Here is a 22,629-nt window from a genome sequence, read left to right on the forward strand (position 1 = left end):
AGTCTCAATCCCAAAGCAGCTAGTTGGGTTCCAGAAAACCCCCAGATCCAAACTAACTCTGAACCAACTTTGCAACAGTCCTCAGTCCCACTTGATATTTTAAATTACACCTCCTACAGAAACCCAAGAAGGGACTTAGCAGACAGAGGCATTCAGAAATTCTCTGATAAGCCAGAGGATTATATGTTGTGGAAGAATACATTTCAGTCAGCTCTCAAGCAACTAAAATTGCCTGTAGAGGAAGAGTTAAATTTATTGATCGCTTGGTTGGGACCTGCTTCTTCCATACAGGTGAAGAGAATTTATGCAGCAAACATAAATAACCCACATGCAGCCTTAAATCGAGTGTGGGACCGTCTCAATGAACGTTATGGATCATCTGCACAGATAGAAACGTTGCTTCTGCAAAAGCTTAAATCGTTTCCTGCATTTACAAAAGGGGAATATGAGAAATTATGGGATTATGCAGATTTGCTTGAAGAATTGGAGGCAGCTAAGGGAAATCCAGATTTACCAGGGCTTGCATGTTTAGATCAATATTTAACACAACAAGAGATTATTGATAAACTGCCTTTCTCACTGAAGGAGGTATGGGGCCGGGAAGTTTTCTCTTATAAAGAAACTCATCAACGGAAATACCCACCATTTACACATTTAGTGAAGTTTCTCTTAAGATCAGCTAGAGAGAAGAATGATTTGCAAACGGGGTTCCCTCTTTTATATCAAAGTAATAAAAAGGATAAGAAACATTTCATAGAAACCAAAAGCAAACCACAAGTCACAGTTAGAAAAACTGAAACCAAGGTCAAATCAGTTGAACATCACACAAAGACATCAGCAGGAGTAATATGTCCAGTACACCAAATAGCACATGATCTGAATAACTGCAAAGAATTCAGGAGCAAACCTTATGAAGAGCGTTTAACCTTTGCCAGAGATCAAAGACTTTGTTTTAAATGTGGTACTTTCAGAAACCACATAGCCAAGGAGTGCAGGAGAAAAGTGAAATGTCAAGAATGCTTTAGTGAAAAACATTGCTCTGCACTACACCGCGAAACAACACCTCATCAGAAAGGAAAGAACTCTGAAAAGTCAGAATGTATTCTTGTGGAAACACCACAACCTAAGGAGATTAAGATAGCAACATCAACTTGCACAGCTTTGTGTGGAGAAGCAGGAAAAGAACGAACATGTCATCCTATTTGCTTGGTAGATGTCTACCCTGAAAACTCTCCAGATCAAGTTAAACGCATGTACGTTGCCTTAGATTCTCAAAGTGACACCTCCCTAGCAACACCTGAATTCTTTAACATCTTTCAAATTCAATCAAAAGAGGTAGAATACGTTATGACTACTTGTGGTGGAGATCAGGTCATGGTGGGGAGAGTAGCATCTGGATTCATCCTCCGGACTATTGATGGCATGAAACAATTTAGGTTACCAACGTTCATAGAATGCCAAAATATACCTAAAGATGAAAGACAAATCCCTACAAGAGAAATAGCTATGAGTCATGCACACCTAAGATCCATGGCACATAAGTTACCAAGATTCAACCCTGGCGCAAAGATTCTTTTGCTTATTGGTATAGACTGTCCAGACTTGTTTTCAGTTAAAAAGCAAATAAAAGGTCGACCAGGAGCACCAATAGCTCAAGAACTAGAGATAGGCTGGACTATCCTAGGTCCAGTATGTTTAAACCGCAAAAGGTTGCCTTCTCATGCTCGAACCTTTTGCACAGGCTTCATGCCAAATGGACGTCCTACACAGATGTTAGATTGTCCGAATCACATCCAAATACGTTTCCAAAACACCGAGAGTTCAGAATCTTCAGTATTTAGGACTACAGTTCATGATAATCTAATAGTTTTGTCCAAAGAAAATAATCAACAGGAGGAACTTCTTGTAGGTTTCCTCTCATATGCAAACAGTGTTAGCACTCCAGAACCAGCAGACAAGTCATATATTATTGAATATGAAGAAAGCAATCATATCGATAATAGAAGTTCAGAGCAACCTAGTACTTCAAGATCTGTCATAAAAGAAGATGAAATTGAAGATATGTCCACATCGCAGACTGCACTTCAAACCAATTCCTCAACTCAGAGGGCAAAATCAGATATACCTTTTGACCACCCGGAAGCTCAAGTGTCTGTACAGCAAGCTATAGATGCTGCAATGATATCTCCAATAGTGCAACCACCCACCAATGTTGGTGTTGACATTTTCGCCCTACCAGCAAAGGTTACCAAAGAAGAATGGATGACTGATCACAAAGAGACTTTTAATTGTCTAAATCATAGCCAAGTACAACTTCAAAAGGACAGTGAGCATAATATAGATGGCCACAAGAACACTGGAAGTGATCCTGCGTTATCACAAATGATAGTGAGTCATACAAATTTCCACCCTGATGGATCAGATATGTGTAATCATTTGCAAGCAGAATATATGACCTCACAGGCTACCACCAATCAATTAAGAGCTGAGCTTGCCAAAGAACCCCGAGAAGTTGCTGTATATGAGCAAGAACTTCAAAAACTTCCGGAGACAAAGTATCAACTTGAAGAAGCTCATGGTCAGCTAAAAGAGCAGAAACAGTTATCTAGTAAAAGGCTATTGGTCAAAGAACAGCAGGTTGCTGATCTTCAAATAAAGCCTTCATATTCTGAGGAGAAGCTAAAGAAGATAGCAGCAGTTGTAACCAAACTGCAGCAACAGCTAAATGGAATGAGGCAGCAGTGCCAGGATCATCGGAGCTTTCGGAGGAGTGCCCAGCAGAGAGCGAAAGTATTGGAGTTGGGACAAGAGCTTATACCAGTCCAGGGGAGCCTGAACGGGTGTTGCATCATCGCAGAGAACAGGTTTGCCTTCCATGTTCCAGAATTAAAGGTAAGCTTTGACCGAAGAGGATTTAGTCCACATGAAGGAGGATCACAAGGACATCGAAGTGTGGGACTTTGAAAGGCCAACCACATACTTCATCCCGACATTTCGTCCAGATCAATCTAGAGACTGCAGAAGAACTGAAGGATGAAACACCAGAGAAAGTCCAAGGGATGATGAATCTACGAGTTAGAACAGTTATAGTTTGTTTTAGATTAGGTGATAGTTTGTATTAGTTATTTGTTATTAATAAGGGGGTAAAACTTATTGATAAGTTTTAGGTGGGGAGTGTCCTGCCACGAGGAGGCAAAACATTACCTGCTGCCCTGTCTCTTTAAGGTTCCAAAGGGGCGGAGCTTAGCCTTGGCTCCTGCCAGCCTGAAATGGCAGTTATTTTTGTCAGTTAGAATTTGTCAGTTGGTGAAGCACTGGAAGGAAGTGTAGGAAGTAAAAGGATCACAGAAATTCACGTCACGTTGGAACTGTACCCAGATTAGATTAAAAAGCCATAGACTACAGCAATAGAGAAAGCCATGTCAACAACACTGCATTGAAGTCATCTCAAAGATACAAAGAATCCAGTCATAACAAGACTTTATACTCTGTGGCAATATCTATCCAGAACTGCATAGACTCAAAGATTTCTTTCCTCACAAGAGACTTCATAGTGGCATCAAGAGGAAAAGAGATCAATTTTGTCTATTAATAAAATATTTTGTTTCACAACTACAGTCTCCAATCTGTCCTTCGTGCTATGAGTCCTTCCAGTTCATTTAATTAAGCATGGAGGCAGAACAGTCCTAGTCATAACGAGAACTCCCAGGCTGTAGTCGAGTTCCTGCAGGGCGGGAGTAGTCCGCATGCGCAATCCAGAGAGGGAGGGAGGGAGGGCGTTTTCTGCGCCTGCGCGGCTGCCCCCGCTCGCGCTTCCCTCGGCCGCAAGTGCGCCTGCGCAAACCAAGGCGCTACGCTGCCGGTTCTTTCATGCATGAGCGCTTGCCCCGCCCCTTCTCCGTGTCGGCTGCTGATTGGCTCCCACTGCCGCCGCTCAGTCATGGCCCCGCCTTTTTATCACCGCTGACATTTCTTGCTGGGCGGGGGAGGAAGGAGGGCCGCGCATGCGCACTCCCGTAGGGAAAATGTCTAGCGCTCCCCACTCGCCCCCGCCTCTTCTTTTTAAAGGCGCAGGAACCATTTTTGTTTTCCTTCTATTGTTATTATTATTTTCTTTATTGCCGTCTATTATTCTATTTTCCTATTATATTCGATTATTCTATTATTATTACGTCGTTTATTCCCTTCTCGGATTCTGCCAGGAGAGAGGGAGGGAAGGCGCCATCTTAGGGCCGGGCGGAAGTCCAGCGAGAGCGGGAGGGCGCGCATGCGCACTTCCTCAGGGGCGGGGCCATTTCTGAGGAGAGAGAAGACGAGCTCTTCAATGGCGGCGGAGAGGAGGAAGGCGCAGGTATGGCGGCGATTTACATTCCTATCGCTCAGGCTTCGGCCCTGCGGGTGTTTTGGACTGCAACTCCCAGCATTCCTCACAGCCTCAGGCCCTTTCCTTTTCCCCCTCAGCCGCTTAAGCGAGGAAGGGGCCTGAGGCTGTGAGGAATGCTGGGAGTTGCAGTCCAAAACACCTGGAGGGAAGGCCCAAATTGGCCCGTGTCTGCTTTAGATCTATAGCAACATCCTAATAATATAACAATAAGGACACAAAAGATAACAATATAATAATAAGTAAACTAACAGTATAACAAAATATAATAGTAAAGTAACAAATAGTTACAAATGACATAAAATAACGATAAAATAAACTATTATAGTAACAACGCACCAAGTAAAATTATAATAAAACAATGATAATATATTAAAAGTAATAATAATAATAATAATTTTATTTATACCCCGCCTCCATCTCCCCGGAATAATACCAGACAAAAACAATAACAATATACAATACAGTAGAGTCTCACTTATCCAACGTTCTGGATTATCCAACGCATTTTTGTAGTCAATGTTTTCAATACATCGTGATATTTTGGTGCTAAATTTGTAAATACAGGAATTACTACATAGCATTAATGTGCAATTAACTACTTTTTCTGTCAAATTTGTTATATAACATGATGTTTTGGTGCTTAATTTGTAAAATCATAACCTATTTTGATGTTTAATAGGCTTTTTCTTAATCTCTCCTTATTATCCAACATATTTGCTTATCCAATGTTCTGCCGGCCCGTTTATGTTGGATAAGTGAGACTCTACTGTAATACCAGACAAAAACAATAACAATCTATCTATATCTATATATATCTATATCTATATATATAATAAAAGTGAAATCGGAGTATGTATCAGCGTTTTGATTGGCCTGGCGGAATATGTGCTCGCGTTTTGATTGGCCTGGCGGAATATGGATCAGCTTTCTGATTGGCCGGCCGGAATATGGGCCGCCACTTTCACAGGCCACTGGGATTGCTGAGGGAAAAACTACTACGAACTGGCTTCGTTCGGCCTACTTATCTCCTCAGAACGATGCTAGCTTTGGGACAGTTAACAGCTTTCGGCCTACACTTTGGTAATAAAAAACACCACTGGGACCACCAGGAAGGCCGGACCTGGACCAAACCTGACACACTTCACCCCTACGATCCATGAACCCACTGACAACGGATGGCCCCCTTTGGCCCCTCTGCTGACATGTTTAAGGCCTTCCAGGCTGGCCCCACGCCGCTAGGCCCAAAAGGGGACGCCATCTTGCCTCAGCTTTCAACTTCTTTGTAAGGCCCTACTTTCCTCAAAAGACAGCAGAGAACATTGTTATTATCGTTTTAACGATATGCTTATGAACACTTCTAGCCCCCAAAGCCCCAATCCAAGCCGCCTTTGATCATTTTGCTAACACGTTTCAGGCCTTGCAGCCTGGCTCCGTTGTGCTAGGCCGCAAAAGAGGCGGCCATCTTCCCTGTTCCAAACAGAGCAGCTTTTGCCTGTGTCTCTTCTGCCACCTCTTTGCAGGCCAAGGAGGCTGGCCCCGCCCTCCCCAGCCTCAAAACAGGACGCCATTTTGCCTCTTCAGCTTTTCCCTGGCTCATTGGGAAACAGCAGTCCCCTTCTACAAGGTAAGACAGCACTGTTTATAACAGACTGAAGAGAACCTCATTCTTATCTTTTAAAGGATGCCTTTTCATGCTTAGGAACATTTCTAACCCACGAACCCCCAATCCAACCCCCCCTTGATCCTTCGGCCACATATTTGCAGGCCAAGGAGGCTGGCCCCGCCCTCCCAAGCCTCAAAACAGGACGCCATTTTACCTAAGTTGATGTTTAATAGGCTTTTCCTTCATCCCTCCTTATTATCCAACATATTCGCTTATCCAACATTCTGCCGGCCTGTTTATGTTGGATAAGTGAGACTCTACTGTAGCACCACATCAAGTAGGAAATAAGCTACCACTTATAAAGTGGGGAGGCAAATTTAACTAATTTACGACGTAGGAATGAGGAAGTGCTGTCACAGTGGATGATGAAGCAGCTGTTCCCCCCTGTGGCCAGAATCGAACATCCCCTCAGACAACATTATTTATTTATTTATTTAATTATTTATTTACGGTATTTATATTCCGCCCTTCTCACCCTGAAGGGGACTCAGGGCGGATCACATTATCTATATATATAAAAGAGTGATGGCATCATGGCAGCGGACAAAACAACAAAAGTAAACACCCCACGACCTCGAAAATTGACAGCACAACCCCTCACCCATGCCTCTAGGTTGATACAACAAAAAGAAAAGAAAAATAAAGTCCTAATTAGAGGGAGAGGAATAATTGTTTTTATCCAATTGCTGCCAGTTAGAAGGCTAAGCTCCGCTCACTTGGTCTACTAGCAACCCACTCAGCCCAGGGGACCCTTTACCTTAACTACCACCAATTCCTCAATACTTTATTTCCCATACCAACATACTTCGCCACAGCAACGCGTGGCCAGGCACAGCTAGTATATATATATATGGCTAACATTCAATGCCCATATACACACAGAACCGAGACATCATCCACTGTGACGGCACTTCCTCATTCCAACGTCATAAATTAGTTACATTTGCCTCCCCACTTTATAAGTGGTACCTTATTTCCTACTTGATAGATGCAACTATCTTTCGGGTTGCTAGGTCAGCAACGAGTAGGGGCTATTTTTTTTTTAAATTGACAGGTGCTCACCCCGCCACGGGCTGGCCTCGAACTCATGACCTCATGGTCAGAGTGATTTACTGCAGCAAGCTGCTCACGAGCCTGCGCCACAGGATGTTGTGGATGTTGTCCATCTACAACCTTATGCATTTTATTAATGGGATAATTCATTAAAAAAATTAAAATCCCTTTTCAAATAACCCGGGCATCGCCAGGTACCCAACCAGGTATATAGTAATAAAAGTCAGTGTTTGTGGGTATGTATGTTTGTTTGTATGTATGTATGTATGTATGCGGCGGTGTATACTTCCGCCCTGGGATCTGACTCCCACAGACCACTGCAACCCCCCATAAAAGATGCATCTGGAGCAGTTTGGACAAGGATGGACCGCGTATGAAGGAATTTGCAGTACCATCACCTGCTTTACAGACCACACAACCCCCACCAATGACAGACTAGGACCAAGCCTGGAACACAAACTCCCTATGACTTTCAACCCTGGAGAATTTGGTGAACAATGGAACATGGATGATAGGATCTGAAGTACCTTCACCCACATCCAGAGACTATTCCTAACCCCCTCAGTCATGTATCTGTACCAAAGATGGCACACACCCCCATGACTCTTCTTATATACTGCTGAGGTTTTTTGGAGGATTGACCACAAACTATGGGATTTCCAGTACCTTCACCCCATCCAGAAACTACTGCAAACCCCATCGGCCATAGATCTGCATCAATGGGCCCATTCATAATATCCAAAACAACTCAATGCCCACTACTAATAACCCGGGCACCACCGGGACCCCAAGCTAGTACATCAATAAACAAAAAACATACACAAATTATAAAATTTTAAACATTAACCTATAGAAATAAAAAAAAACACACTTAATAAAACATGGAATTAAAAACAGCGAAGTTACAATAATAGAATAAGTAAAGTGCACATTATAAAAGTTGTAAACTCAAGATAACAAAATAGAGTGCTGCAAAGAATACATGAAGTTGTATTAATAATGATAGAATACACCAAAGCCATATAATAATAATAATAATAATTTATTTTTCTATCCTGCCACTATCTCCCCAAAGGGTCTCGGGCAGCTAACATGGGGCGTTGGCCAAAACAAAACAGAATAAAGCAATTGCAACGAATATCAAAACAAAAATAGTAATTACATAAATACAATAAAACAAACAATTTAAACATTTTAAAAATGCAATAAAACACATACCATCAGAACAAATGAGTAATAATACAGCATCAGCCACTGGAGATAAAAGGGGTCGGGCATATAAAACACAATATCCAAAGCTTTAATAAAGTGCATAAACAAGTGTCAGAGAGTCAACTGGGATAATATGGGATAAGGTAAGGTAGGAAGGGATTAAAGTGCTAAGAAGTTTAGTGATGACATTAGATAATATAATAAACATATTTATTTATCAATTGTTTACTTTGTTTTATACCCCCCCCCTCCACTGAGGAACTCAAGAGCAGCTGGCACATCACAATTCGATGCCGTTCAACAATCCATCCCATATTCAAGTGTATAGAATCAATACATGTAAAATCTATTTTATTTCAATTTATTTCAATTATTTATACCCCGCCCTTCTCACCCTTAGTTATTTCCCACATTTATATCCCACCCTTCTTTCTCACCCTGAAGGGGACTCAGGTTGGCTTACAAGTTATATGTACATACAATGTATTATATTATTAGCATAGCACAATATAAGCATTATATATTACTATATTGTACTATACCACTACATTGCAATATTATTAGTAATACTAGCTGTGCCCTGCCACGCGTTGCTGTGGCCAATTGGAATTGCACTGAATAGTCTCGCTGCTCCAAAGCCTGGCTGCTTTCTACATAGGGGCATCCTTCCTTGGGCAGGTTGAATGGGACGGAATAGCCTCGTTGCTTCAAAACCTGAGGGTCTTCTATCTCGGGGAAATCTTGGTTGGCCAGGTTGAGCAGCACTGAATAGCCTTGCTGCTTGCAGCCTGGCTGCTTTCTACCTTGCGGAATTGTTTTTTGGCCAGGTCAAATAGCAATGAATAATCTCAGTGCAGCAAGCATGAATGCTGCAATTAGCTCCCCTGATTAGCATTTAATGGCCTTGCAGCTTCAAAGCCTGGCTGCGTCCTGCCTGGGGGAATCCTTTGTTGGGAGATGTTAGCTGGCCCTGGTTGTTTCCTTTCTGGAATTCCCCTGTTTTCAGAGTGTTGCTCTTTATTTACTGTCCTGATTTTAGAGATTATGTTGTTCTGTATTATTATACCACAATAATTATTATATATTTATAATCTTATATTATCTGCTTAGAACTGGATTATATGAGGCCCGTTCTACACAACTGTGTAAAATCCACACTGAACTGGATTATATGGCAGTTTGGACTCAAGATAGCCGGTTCTTGTAAGCCGCTCCGAGCCCTAGGGGAGTGGCGGCATATAAGTTTGAAAAATAAATAAATAAATAAATAATCCAGTTCAAAGCAGACACTGGGGATTATCCTGCCTTGGCATTCTGGGTTATATAGGTATTTGGTAGGGCCTTGAGTCTACACTGCCATATAATCCAGTTCAGATCAGATAATTTGTATTTTATAGGCAGCTAGCTTTGCCCGGCCACGCGTTGCTGTGGCGAAGTATGGTGGTATAGGAAATAAAGTCTTGAGGAATTGGTGGTAGTTAAGGTAAAGGGTAAAGGTTCCCGCCTGTTTATGTTGGATAATTGAGACTCTACTGTATATTGATAATCTTATATTATCTGCTTAGAACTGGATTATATGAGGCCCCTTCTACACAGCTGTATAAAATACACATTGAAGTGGATTATATGGCAGTGTGGAGTCAAGATAATGCAGTTCAAAGCACATAATATAATATTATAAATGGGTTATATAGCTGTGTGGAAGGACCTGGAGTCTACACTGCCATATAATCCAGTTCAAATCTGATAATCTGTATTTTATAGGCAGTGTGGAAGAGGCCTAAGTGAGGCCTAACTCTGCCTGTCCCCTGGGCTGAGTGGGTTGCTAGGAGACCAAGTGGGCGGAGCCTAGCCTTCTAATTGGCAGCAATTGGATAAAAACAATTATTCCTCTCCCTCTAATTAGGACTTTATTTTTCTTTTCTTTTTGTTGTATGAACGTAGAGGCATGGATGAGGGATTGTGCTGCCAAGTTTAGTGTTTCTGGGATGTGTAGTTTTGTTGTTTTGTCCTAGGCCGAAATTTCATTATCCTTTTATATATATAGATTACATGTAATATAAATATACAAATATAATAGTGTATTATTATAATTATATTGTGTTACATTATAATATTATCAATATTATATGTATATACAATATGTTATATTATTAGTATAGCATAATATAACAACAACAATAATAATAGTAATAATAATGCTCCTCTAACAGCAACATGAGAGGCCTGGTTTTTTCTATCATGGAATGGAAATGATTTGTCACCCTGGCTGCTGACGGTAATTAACCTATGATTTTTATCCTAAATTTTAAACTTCACTCTTACCTTTTTTATTGTTCTTCAATGGTTATTATGGAATTGGACATTTTGTATGCTATCATCTGTTTTAATGATTCTTACTTTTGGTAGAAATTTGTTTTGGGATTTGGGTGCGATAGATATTATTTACTTATGTTTGGTGTATGGTATTGAATGTTTGCTGATTTTGTTGTTCACTGCCCTGAGTCCCTTTGGGGACATAGGACAGTATATAAATAAAGTATTATTATTACTAACTTGGGAACACAGCAGTGCCTGGGTGATTTTAAAAAGGTATTGTTTGTTTTGGGAAATTTGGTAATATCTCTGGATGCAGGGTGAACTACGACTCTTGTGTGTGTGTGTGTGGGGGGGGTCATCCCCCCCCCAACCCCTCCAGTATGTTATGTTGGTCACCAGGGTTCTGAGTGGGAAGTTTCGTCCAGATCCATCATCAGGTGGGTTCAGTGTTCTCTGGATAAGGGTGAACTACAACTCCCAAAATCAAGGTCAAAATCCCCAGCAGTATGTTCAGTTAGTTGGTCATGGGGCTTCTCTGTGCTGAGTTTGATCTTGGTCCATTGTCAATGGGGTCACAATTTATCTGGATGCAGGTGACTTATAACATCCATAAATCATGGCCAGTGTCCCCCAGCCTTCTCCAGTTTGGTCCAGATCTTACATTAGTTTATTCAGTGCTCTGCATAAGCGTGAACTACAACTCCCAGCTCCAAGGTCAGTGACTCCTAAACCTTGACTGTATGCACAGTTGGCCATGGTGGGTCTGTGTGCCAAGTTTGCTCCAGATCTGACGTCGGCTGGGTTCAGTGCTCTCTGGATAAGAATGAATAACTCACAGAAATCAAGGTCAGTCACTCCATACCCTGCTGTATGCACAATGGCCGTGTTGGGTCTGTGTGCCAAGTTTGGTCCCCGTCCATTGTTGGTGCGGTTGCAGTTCCGCTAGATGCGGGTGAACTACAACTCTCTGAAATCAAGGTCAATTTCCCCAATGTACATACATACACATTTTTCACTTTTTATTATGTGGATAGATAGATAGATAATGTTATAATACTGCAATTGTAAAAATGTATAATTATAATAAATAAATGTATAATAAATATATATAATTATATATATAAATTATATAATTTATATATATATAATTATATAAATATAAATATCATCATAAATATAGTTATAATAATATAATTTACATAATTATCTTCTGTCTTCTATACACATAATAAAACTGAAAAAATGTGTATGTGTGTATGTGGCGGGGGGTGTCCACTTACACAGACAGCCTCCATCCGGCCTTCACAAACAGCCATAGTTCCCACCGAGCAGGAGACACCCATGGCCCCCCTTCCCCTGACATGCAGGTTACAGGGAGCGCCATGAACATGGAGCCCAAGCCCTGCCCGTGTCCTCCACAAACACCACCCTGACCCCCACCCTTCCTTGCGGGGACAATTTCATTCTAGATGTTCTAATTTTCCTCCAGAATAGACATCCCAGGGTTCCTTAATTTGCATGACCCCGCCCACTGCCTCTCCCTTAACCTTTTCCTACCCTTTCCTATGGCACACAGTTCACAGAGGAATTGACTGGCAACTGAACAAGAGGTTTGGGGAGAATTCACATCGTGATTTACAATAGTTGTACTTGACCTATTTATTTATTTATTTATTTATTTACAGCATTTATATTCCGCCCTTCTTTCTCACCCCGAAGGGGACTCAGGGCGGATCACATTACACATATGAGGCAAACATTCAATGCCTTTAACATAGAACAAAGACAAGACAAACATAGGCTCCAAGCTGGCCTCAAACTCATGACCTCTTGGTCAGAGTGATTTGTTGCAGCTGGCTGCAGCTGGATGGCTGCTCACCAGCCTGCGCCACAGCCCGGGCCTACACCAGTGAGCACTGTTAACCCAACGAATGATGAATTTGCACCAAACTTGTCACGAATGATGGGACTTGCAGTACCTTCACTGATACTCTGACCCCCACTGACAGTGGATTGGAACCAAACTTGGCACAGAGAAGCCTCATGACCAACTGAACCTACTTCAGAGGTTTGGGGGGATTGACTTGTTTTTGGGAGTTATAGTTCACCTGCATCCAGAAAGCACTGAACCCAGCTGATAACAGATCTGGACCAAAGTTGGCACACAGCCCCAAGATGGCCAACCCTGAATACTGACAGGGTTTGAGGGTGATTGCCCTGGTGAACTGGGAGTTGTAGTCCACCCTTATCCAGAGAGCCCTGAACCCAGCCGATGATGGATCTGGACTAAACTTGGCACACAGACCCAACATGGCCAACTGCGAATATTGGCAGGGTTTGGGGGTGATTGCCCTGGGAATGTGGGAGTTGTAGTTCACCCTTATCCAGACAGCACTGAACCCAGCCAGCAACGGATCTGGACAAAACTTCAGTGATATTACAAGCAATGCCTTTTTCTAATAACCTGGACACCGCCAAGTCCCCAAGGTATTATATAATACATACACATAATAATAACATATAATACATTAATATATTACAGTAGAGTCTCACTTATCCAACACTCGCTTATCCAACGTTCTGGATTATCCAACGCATTTTTGTAGTCAATGTTTTCAATACATCGTGATATTTTGGTGCTAAATTCGTAAATACAGTAATTACAACATAACATTACCGCATATTGAACTACTTTTTTTGCCAAATTTGTTATATAACATGATGTTTTGGTGCTTAATTTGTAAAATCATAACCTGATTTGATGTTTAATAGGCTTTTTCTTATTGCCTCCTTATTATCCAACATATTCACTTATCCAACAATCTGCCGGCCCGTTTATGTTGGATAAGTGAGACTCTACTGTATATATTATAAACATAATAATATATGATATCTATCTAGACACATAATAAAAGTGAAAATGTGTGTTCGTGGCAGGGGTGTCTACTTACAAAGGCTCCCGCCTCCACAAGCAGGCTATATTTCCCACTACGCAGGACTAAATGATATAACCTAACACCCCAAAACACATAATGCCTTTTTCAAATCACTCGGGCACCGCCGGGAACCCAAGCGAATAGTATATAAATATACATATAATTATAATTTATATAATATAACTGGCTGTGCCCGGCCACGTGTTGCTGTGGTGTCGTCCTAAGAGGGTTTTTGTTTGTGGAGGCAAGTATGAATGTTGTAATTGGTCACCTTGATTAGCATCGAATGGGCTTGCAGCTTCAAAGTGTGGTTGTTTCCTCCCTGTGGGAATCCTTTGTTGGGAGGTGTTAGCTGGCTCTGGTTGTTTCCTGTCTGGAATATGTCTAGCTGTGCTCGGCCACACATTGATGTGGTGTAGTGTGTTGTTATGGGAAATAATGTAATGGGAAGTGGACTGTGTTTGAAGTTGCAAGGCTGTTAATATATAATAATAATAATAATAATAATAATAATAATAATAATAAAAACTTTATTTCTATTCCGCCCTATCTCCCCGAAGGGACTCAGGATGGATTCCAACAAACAACAGCATACATTCAATACCTTCAAAAAACAGATAAATATTGGCATAAAATCCCAACAAGACCGCACATATTTATTTATTTAATTACAGTATTTATATTCCGCCCTTCTTTTTCACCCCGAAGGGGACTCAGGGCGGATTACAATGAACACATATATGGCAAACATTCAATGCCAACAGACAAACAACATTCAGTTTTAGACAGACACAGAGGCATTTTTTTAACATCTTTCCAGCTTCACGATTCCGGCCACAGGGGGAGCTGTTGCTTCACCGTCCATTGGTGGCTGTTCTTCCTCTTCTTTTCCTCGTGAGCAGTTTTATGGTGTTGTAGATTAGTTAAATTAGCCTCCCGCATAAAGCGTCCCTAAATTTTCCCTACTTGACAGATGCAACTGTCTTTCGGGGCTGCTAGGTCAACAGCAAGCCGGGGCTATTTTTTTGGTTTTTTTTTTATGGTCGGAGGCTTAACCCGACCCGGGCTTCGAACTCATGACCTCTCGGTCAGTAGTGATTTATAGCAGCTGGTTACTAGCCAGCTGCGCCACAGCTAAAAACCTGTGCTAAACCTGTGCTAAAAACCTAACATCAAATTAAACCTATCAGTGAATTGAGTATAAAATCAATAACCTAAACCAATATAATCAAACAGAATCAGACAAAAATTATATAGTGACATAAAATCTAAATAAACGTTCAGTAATTTAAAAAGCCAATTGAAGTTGTTCAGTGCTGTTCAAGGTGGGCAATGGGGGATACCCGTAGATAGGAAGGAGCCATGCAAGTGCGGTTATGTATCTGTGGAATAATGCCCAGGGTGGGAGGAAGAACTCTTGTCTGCCTGAGGCAAGTGCGAATGTTGCAGTTGGCCAGCTTGATTAGCATGTAATAGCCTTGCAGTTTCAAAGCCTTGCTGTTTCCTCCCTGGGGGTATCCTTTGTTAAGATGTGTCAGCTGGCTCTTGTTTATTTTCTGTCTGGTACTCCTCTGTTTTCAGAGGGTTGTTCTTTATTTACTGCCCTGGTTGTAGAGTTTTGTAATGCTGGGTGCCAGGTTTTGTTCATTTTCATGGCTCACAGCAACCCAATAATAATAATAGTACAGTAGAGTCTCGCTTATCCAAAGTAAATGGGCCGGCAAAACGTTGGATAAGCGAATATGTTGGATAATAAGGAGAGATTAAGGAAAAGCCTATTAAACATCAAATTAGGTTATGATTTTACAAGTTAAGCACCAAAACATCATGTTATACAACAAATTTGACAGAAAAAGTAGTTCAATATGCAGTAATGCTATGTAGTAATTGCTGTATTTACGAATTTAGCACCAAAATATTACGATATATTGAAAACATTGACTACAAAAATGCGTTGGATAATCCAGAACGTTGGATAAGTGAGACTCTACTGTAGTAGTGATGATGATGATGATGATGACGACGACGACGACGACTCTGTGGTGGGAAATGGCCTTTCAGCTTCAAAGCCTGGCTGCTTCCTCCCTCGGGGAATCCTTCGTTGGGAAGTGTTAGCTGGCCCTGATTGTTTCATGTCTGGAATTCCCCTGTTTTCAGAGTGTTGTTCTTTATTTACTGTTCTGATTTTAGAGTTTTTAAATACTTGGAGCCAAATTTTGTACATTTTCATGGTTCACAGCAAAACAGTAATAATAATATTATTAATACAGTAGAGTCTCACTTATCCAACATTCACTTATCCAACGTTCTGGATTATCCAACGCAATCGGCCTTTTAGTAGTTAACGTTTTGTAGTCAATCTTTTCAATACATTGGTGCTGAATTCGTAAGTACAGTAATTACTACATAACATTGCTGTGTATTGAACTTTGTTGTAATTTGTTGTAAAACATGAAGTTTTGGTGCTTAATTTGTAAAATCATAACCTAATTTGATGTTTAATAGGCTTTTCCTTAATCCCTCCTCATTATCCAACATTCGCTTATCCAACATTCTGCAGGCCCGTTTTTGTTGGATAAGTGAGACTCTACTGTAATAGTAATAATAATGACTCTGATAATAATGTCAGAGACAGAACGCCAGCAAGTAAAACAAAACTCAGTTTATTGAGGTTACAGAACTAAAAAATGCCCGTAGGAAACAAAGAACAGGGCAAACACTTGACTTCAGTGTGATAAGTAACAAAAAACAGCTCAGTTTGAGCTTAAATAGTTCAAATGGATAAACCGGGTTAAACAGAAGTATAATCCGGATTAAATCAAAAGTGCTTACTTCAGCCTGGCAAACAATGCAAACAAAAGAGAATCAGCAGGAGTGAGAATGTAAACAACAGACTGGTGGCAGATTCCTCTCTGCTATTCAGAAACAGCAGGGGGATAAACCAGGCTTGTTTATTCCTTCCTGCAGCGAGCGAAAACCCTAACTGGTCGTAGTCAGGGTAACGGCAGTCAGCAGGGTCCCAATCCGGTCCAGAGGTCTTTAGCCAAGCGTAGTCGTCAAGGAATCCAAAGGTCTCACCGATAGCCAGCAGAAGGGATAATCCGGAATCGAAGTCAGTCAGTCCAGCGTCAATCCAGTGTGAGTAGGTATTGCCCGTCAAAAAGATGACGGAGGTCCAAGCTATCGAGATTAAACACAAGTTGCACAGAGAAAAACCCCGCACAGTTCCTCCCGCCGTCGATGCCCAGTGTCCTTGCTAAACTTACGTATCCAGTAACGAAGCACACCCGTCTTCAGGAAGTTCCCCAACAAAAGCCCAAGCGTCCGTCCAGATTACCTTGCCCAACGCAATTAGACATTGATCCCAAACCCCATTTTATCCCAGTTCAAGCTCATCATCGCTGTCAGCTGCCATCCCAATTCCAGGCGCCCCAACATCATCATCCTCATCAGAGCTTAAGCACCTTTGACTACGCCCCACAGCATCCCCAGCTGTGGATCCCGCTCCATCCCTCCAGCCAGTCCATGGGTCTGATCCTGCAACCCGCCAATCACCTCCCATGTTTTCATTGCCTGTTTCCCCAACACCCAAATCCTCCCTCACACGAGTCCATTCCATGTCGTCCTCCTCCGAGCTGGCCATCTCTTCCTCCAAACCCTGAGAAAAACCCTCAAATGAGTCCTCATCTGTCGGTTCTGCAAACAAATCCCGGAGCCGCTTTCTTTCACGCTCCTCGAAGGAGTCTGACTCTCGAGGAGTCTTACGACCCCTTCTTCTATTACCGGAGCCCGAAGGCTCAACCATAACAGATAATATACACTACTTCTCTCCCTCCTCAGTTTCCTCCCTGGGGGAATCCTTTGTTGGGAGGTCTTAGCTGGCCCTGATTGTTTCATGTCTGCAATTCCCCTGTTTTCAGAGTGTTGTCCTTTGCAGTATTTTGTGTTCTTCTACTGTCTGTGTAGATGAAGAAATACCCATATGCAGTGCTTGAGCGCACACATTCAAAAAGAAAAGCTGTGCCAACATAGAATTGGCCATGCTTTGATGAAGCAAGGCTATTCAGTGCTATTCATGCTGGCCAACAATGGATTCCCCTAGGTAGGAAGCAGCCAGGCAAGTGGGGTTTATATTCCTGTGGAATAATGTCCAGGGTGGGAAAAAGGAATCTTGTCTGTTGGAGGCAAGTATGAATACTGCAATTAGCTAGAATGATTAGCATTTAATGGCCTTTCCGCTTCCAAGCCTGGCTGTTTCCTCCCTGGGGGAATCCTTTGTTAGGAGGTGTTAGCTGGCCCTGATTGTTTCCTGTCTGGAATTCCCCTGCTTTCAGTGTTGTTCTTTATTTACTGTCCTGATTATATTGTTCTGTGTTATTATACTACAGTAATTTTATATATTATACTAGCTGTGCCCGGCCACGCGTTGCTGTGGCTGAGTCTGGTGGTGTTGGTCAGTCTACATTAGGTTGTATTTATGCTGTGACCTCCACCTTCTTTATACTCACATTAGTAGTAGTATTTGAAGTCTTCTTCAATTTTTGTGTTGATTGATAATTGCTTGAGATTTCTGTTGTCTTTTGTTTGTTGTTTGTTGTAACGTCTGATTCTGCTGAGTGCGGTTTATATTTTTATTGTGGTACAATAGTCTTTTTTTTGTTTTGCCTGTGTAGGTGTTTATTATTATTGTTGTTGTAGTGATTATGAAGGTTGGATAAGTTAGATGCTACTGTATTGTTTTTTGGAGGCCCAGTGTAGCACTGACTGGCCTCTCAGCCTCAGTGCCTGGCTGTTTCTTGCCTGTGATGGTGTTGATTCTTATTGTTGTTGTTGTTGTCATTGTTATTATTGTCATTGTTTTTTTGGAGGCCAAGTGTGAATGTAGGGATTGAGGAGGTGGATGAGTTGTGTTGTCAAATTTTGTATTTGTTATAGTCACAATGCGTTGTTGTGAGTTTTGTCGGTCCGGATTGTGGTTTTGTGGTGTGGTTGTGTTGTTACAACTGAGAGGCAAGGCTTTTGTGTTGTGTTGCCAAGTTTTGTATTTCTGGGGCGTTTAGTTGTGTGCCAAGTTTTGTATTTCTGGGGCGTTTAGTTGTGTTGATATAGTCACGATGCACTGTTGTGAGTTTTGTGGGTCCGGATTGTGGTTTTGTGGTGTGGTTGTGTTGTTACAATTGGGAGGGAATGCTTTTGTGTTGTGTTGCCAAGTTTCGTATTTCTGGGGCGTTTAGTTGTGTTGTTATAGTCACGATGCATTGTTGTGAGTTTTGTGGGTCTGGATTGTGGTTTTGTGGTGTGGTTGTGTTGTTACAACCGGGAGGCAAGGCTTTTGCATTGTGTTGTCAAGTTTCGTATTTCTGGGGCGTTTAGTTGTGTTGTTACAGTCATGATGCGTTGTTGTGAGTTTTGTGGGTCCTGTGTGGTTTTGTGGTGTGGTTGTGTTGTTACAACTGGGAGGCAAGGCTTTTGCATTGTGTTGCCAAGTTTTGTATTTCTGGGGCGTTTAGTTGTGTTGTTATCGCATGATGCGTTGTTGTGAGTTTTGTGGGTCCGGATTGTGGTTTTGTGGTGTGGTTGTGTTGTTGTAACCTGGAGGCAAGCCTTTTGCATTGTGTTGCCAAATTTCGTATTTCTGGGATGTTTAGTTTTGTTGTTATAGTCACTGCGCAAACAACTTTATCATTTTATATAGATAGACTAGCTGTGCCCGGCCATGCGTTGCTGTGGCTTAGTCTGGTGGTGTTGGTCAGTCTACATTAGGTTGTATTTATGCTGTGACCTCCACCTTCTTTATACTCACATTAGTAATAGTATTTGAAGTCTGTTACCTTCTTCAATTTTTGTGTTGATTGATAATTGCTTGAGATCCCTGTTGTCTTTGGTTTGTTGTTAGTTGTAATGTCTGATTCTGCTGAGTGCGGTTTATATTTTTATTGTGGTACAATAGTCTTTTTTTTGTTTTGCCTGTGTAGGTGTTTATTATTATTGTTGTAGTGGTCATGAAGGTTGGATAAGTTAGATGCTACTGTATTGTTTTTTGGAGGCCCAGTGTAGCACTGACTGGCCTCTCAGCCTCAGTGCCTGGCTGTTTCTTGCCTGTGATGGTGTTGATTCTTGTTGTTGTTGTTGTTGTTGTTGTCATTGTTATTATTGTAATTGTTTTTTTGGAGGTCAAGTGTGAATGTAGGGATTGGGGAGGTGGATGAGTTGTGTTGTCAAATTTTGTATTTGTTATAGTCACAATGCGTTGTCAGTTTTGTGGGTCCGGATTGTGGTTTTGTGGTGTGGTTGTATTGTTACAACTGAGAGGCAAGGCTTTTGCATTGTTTTGCCAAGTTTTGTATTTCTGGGTCGTTTAGTTGTGTTGTTATAGTCATGATGCGTTGTTGTGAGTTTTGTGGGTCCGGATTGTGGTTTTGTGTTGTGGTTGTGTTCTTACAACTGGGAGGCAAGGCTTTTGCATTGTGTTGTCAAATTTTGTATTTCTGGGGCGTTTAGTTGTGTTATAGTCACAATGCATTGTTGTGAGTTTTGTGGGTCCGGATTGTGGTTTTGTGGTGTGGTTGTGTTGTTACAACCGGGAGGCAAGGTTTTTGCGTTGTGTTGTCAAGTTTTATATTTCTGGGGCATTTAGTTGTGTGCCAAGTTTCGTATTTCTGGGACGTTTAGTTGTGTTGTTATAGTCACGATGCATTGTTGTGAGTTTTGTGGGTCCGGATTGTAGTTTTGTGGTGTGGTTGTGTTGTTACAACCGGGAGGCAAGGCTTTTGTGTTGTGTTGTCAAGTTTTATATTTCTGGGGCGTTTAGTTGTGTGCCAAGTTTCGTATTTCTGGGGCGTTTAGTTGTGTTGTTATAGTCACGATGCGTTGTTGTGAGTTTTATGGGTCCGGATTGTGGTTTTGTGGTGTGGTTGTGTTGTTACATCCTGGAGGGAAGGCTTTTGCGTTGTGTTGCCAAGTTTCGTATTTCTGGGGCGTTTAGTTGCATTGTTATAGTCACGATGCGTTGTTGTGAGTTTTGTGGGCCCTGTGTGGTTTTGTGGTGTGGTTGTGTTGTTACAACTGGGAGGCAAGGCTTTTGCATTGTGTTGCCAAGTTTTGTATTTCTGGGGCGTTTAGTTGTGTTGTTATCGCATGATGCGTTGTTGTGAGTTTTGTGGGTCTGGATTGTGGTTTTGTGGTGTGGTTGTGTTGTTGTAACCTGGAGGCAAGCCTTTTGCATTGTGTTGCCAAATTTCGTATTTCTGGGATGTTTAGTTTTGTTGTTATAGTCACTGCGCAAACAACTTTATCATTTTATATAGATAGACTAGCTGTGCCCGGCCATGCGTTGCTGTGGCTGAGTCTGGTGGTGTTGGTCAGTCTACATTAGGTTGTATTGATGCTGTGACCTCCACCTTCTTTATACTCACATTAGTTGTAGTATTTGAAGTCTGTTACCTTCTTCAATTTTTGTGTTGATTGATAATTGCTTGAGATCCCTGTTGTCTTTGGTTTGTTGTTAATCGTGATGTCTGATTCTGCTGAGTGCGGTTACATCTTATTGTGGTACAATAGTCTTTTTTTTTGCCTGTGTAGGTGTTTATTATTGTTGTTGCTGTAGTGGTCATGAAGGCTGGATAAGTTAGATGCTACTGTATTCGTTTTTGGAGGCCCAGTGTAGCACTGATTGGCTTCTCAGCCTCAGTGCCTGACTGCTTCTTGCCTGTGATGGTGTAGATTCTTATTGTTGTTGTTGTCATTGTTATGATTGTAATTGTTTTTTTGGAGGCCAAGTGTGAATGTAGTGATTGGGGAGGTGGATGAGTTGTGTTGTCAAATTTTGTATTTGTTATAGTCACAATGCGTTGTTGTGAGTTTTGTGGGTCCGGATTGTGGTTTTGTGGTGTAGTTGTGTTGTTACAACCGGGAGAAAAGGCTTTTGTGTTGTGTTGTCAAGTTTTGTATTTCTGGGGCGTTTAGTTGTGTGCCAAGTTTTGTATTTCTGGGGTGTTTAGTTGTGTTGTTATAGTCACGATGCACTGTTGTGAGTTCTGTGGGTCCGGATTGTGGTTTTGTGGTGTGGTTGTGTTGTTACAATCGGGAGGGAATGCTTTTATGTTGTGTTGCCAAGTTTCATATTTCTGGGGCATTTAGTTGTGTTGTTATAGTCATGATGCGTTGTTGTGAGTTTTGTGGGTCCAGTGTGGTTTTGTGGTGTGGTTATGTTGTTACAACTGGGAGGCAAGGCTTTTGCATTGTTTTGCCAAGTTTTGTGTTTCTGGGGCGTTTAGTTGTGTTGTTATAGTCATGATGTGTTGTTGTGAGTTTTGTGGGTCCGGATTGTGGTTTTGTGTTGTGGTTGTGTTCTTACAACTGGGAGGCAAGGCTTTTGCATTGTGTTGTCAAATTTTGTATTTCTGGGGCGTTTAGTTGTGTTATAGTCACGATGCGTTGTTGTGAGTTTTGTGGGTCCAGATTGTGGTTTTGTGGTGTAGTTGTGTTGTTACAACCGGGAGGCAAGGCTTTTGTGTTGTGTTGTCAAGTTTTATATTTCTGGGGTGTTTAGTTGTGTGCCAAGTTTCGTATTTCTGGGGTGTTTAGTTGTGTTGTTATAGTCACGATGCGTTGTTGTGAGTTTTATGGGTCCGGATTGTGGTTTTGTGGTGTGGTTGTGTTGTTACAACCTGGAGGGAAGGCTTTTGTGTTGTGTTGCCAAGTTTCGTATTTCTGGGGCGTTTAGTTGTGTTGTTATAGTCACAATGCGTTGTTGTGAGTTTTGTGGGTCCTGTGTGGTTTTGTGGTGTGGTTGTGTTGTTACAACTGGGAGGCAAGGCATTTGCATTGTGTTGCCAAGTTTTGTATTTCTGGGGCGTTTAGTTGTGTTGTTATCGCATGATGCGTTGTTGTGAGTTTTGTGGGTCCGGATTGTGGTTTTGTGGTGTGGTTGTGTTGTTGTAACCTGGAGGCAAGCCTTTTGCATTGTGTTGCCAAATTTTGTATTTCTGGGATGTTTAGTTTTGTTGTTATAGTCACTGCGCAAACAACTTTATCATTTTATATATATAGACTAGCTTTGC

The 22,629-nt window shown here is 41.6% G+C and overlaps 1 protein-coding gene across 5 annotated transcripts in view; it reads left to right on the forward strand.

Annotated features, from left to right (window-relative positions):
* The first annotated feature begins 4,236 nt into the window (after positions 1 to 4,236).
* The window catches only part of LOC103281474 (zinc finger protein 135-like), a 43,340-nt gene continuing 24,947 nt past the window's right edge, over positions 4,237 to 22,629 (forward strand). For 2 of the 5 annotated variants that reach the window (XR_010001476.1, XM_062966474.1), the window contains exon 1: positions 4,237 to 4,351. The gene's annotated coding sequence lies outside the window, so the exon portion shown is untranslated. Of the gene's footprint in view, positions 4,352 to 9,463; positions 10,591 to 22,629 lie in introns of those variants that run through there. The other 3 variants (XM_062966471.1, XM_062966473.1, XM_062966472.1) reach the window with 3 other exon arrangements.

The sequence above is a fragment of the Anolis carolinensis genome, unplaced genomic scaffold (genome assembly GCF_035594765.1).
Source record: "Anolis carolinensis isolate JA03-04 unplaced genomic scaffold, rAnoCar3.1.pri scaffold_21, whole genome shotgun sequence".
Classification (NCBI taxonomy): Eukaryota; Metazoa; Chordata; class Lepidosauria; order Squamata; family Dactyloidae; genus Anolis; species Anolis carolinensis.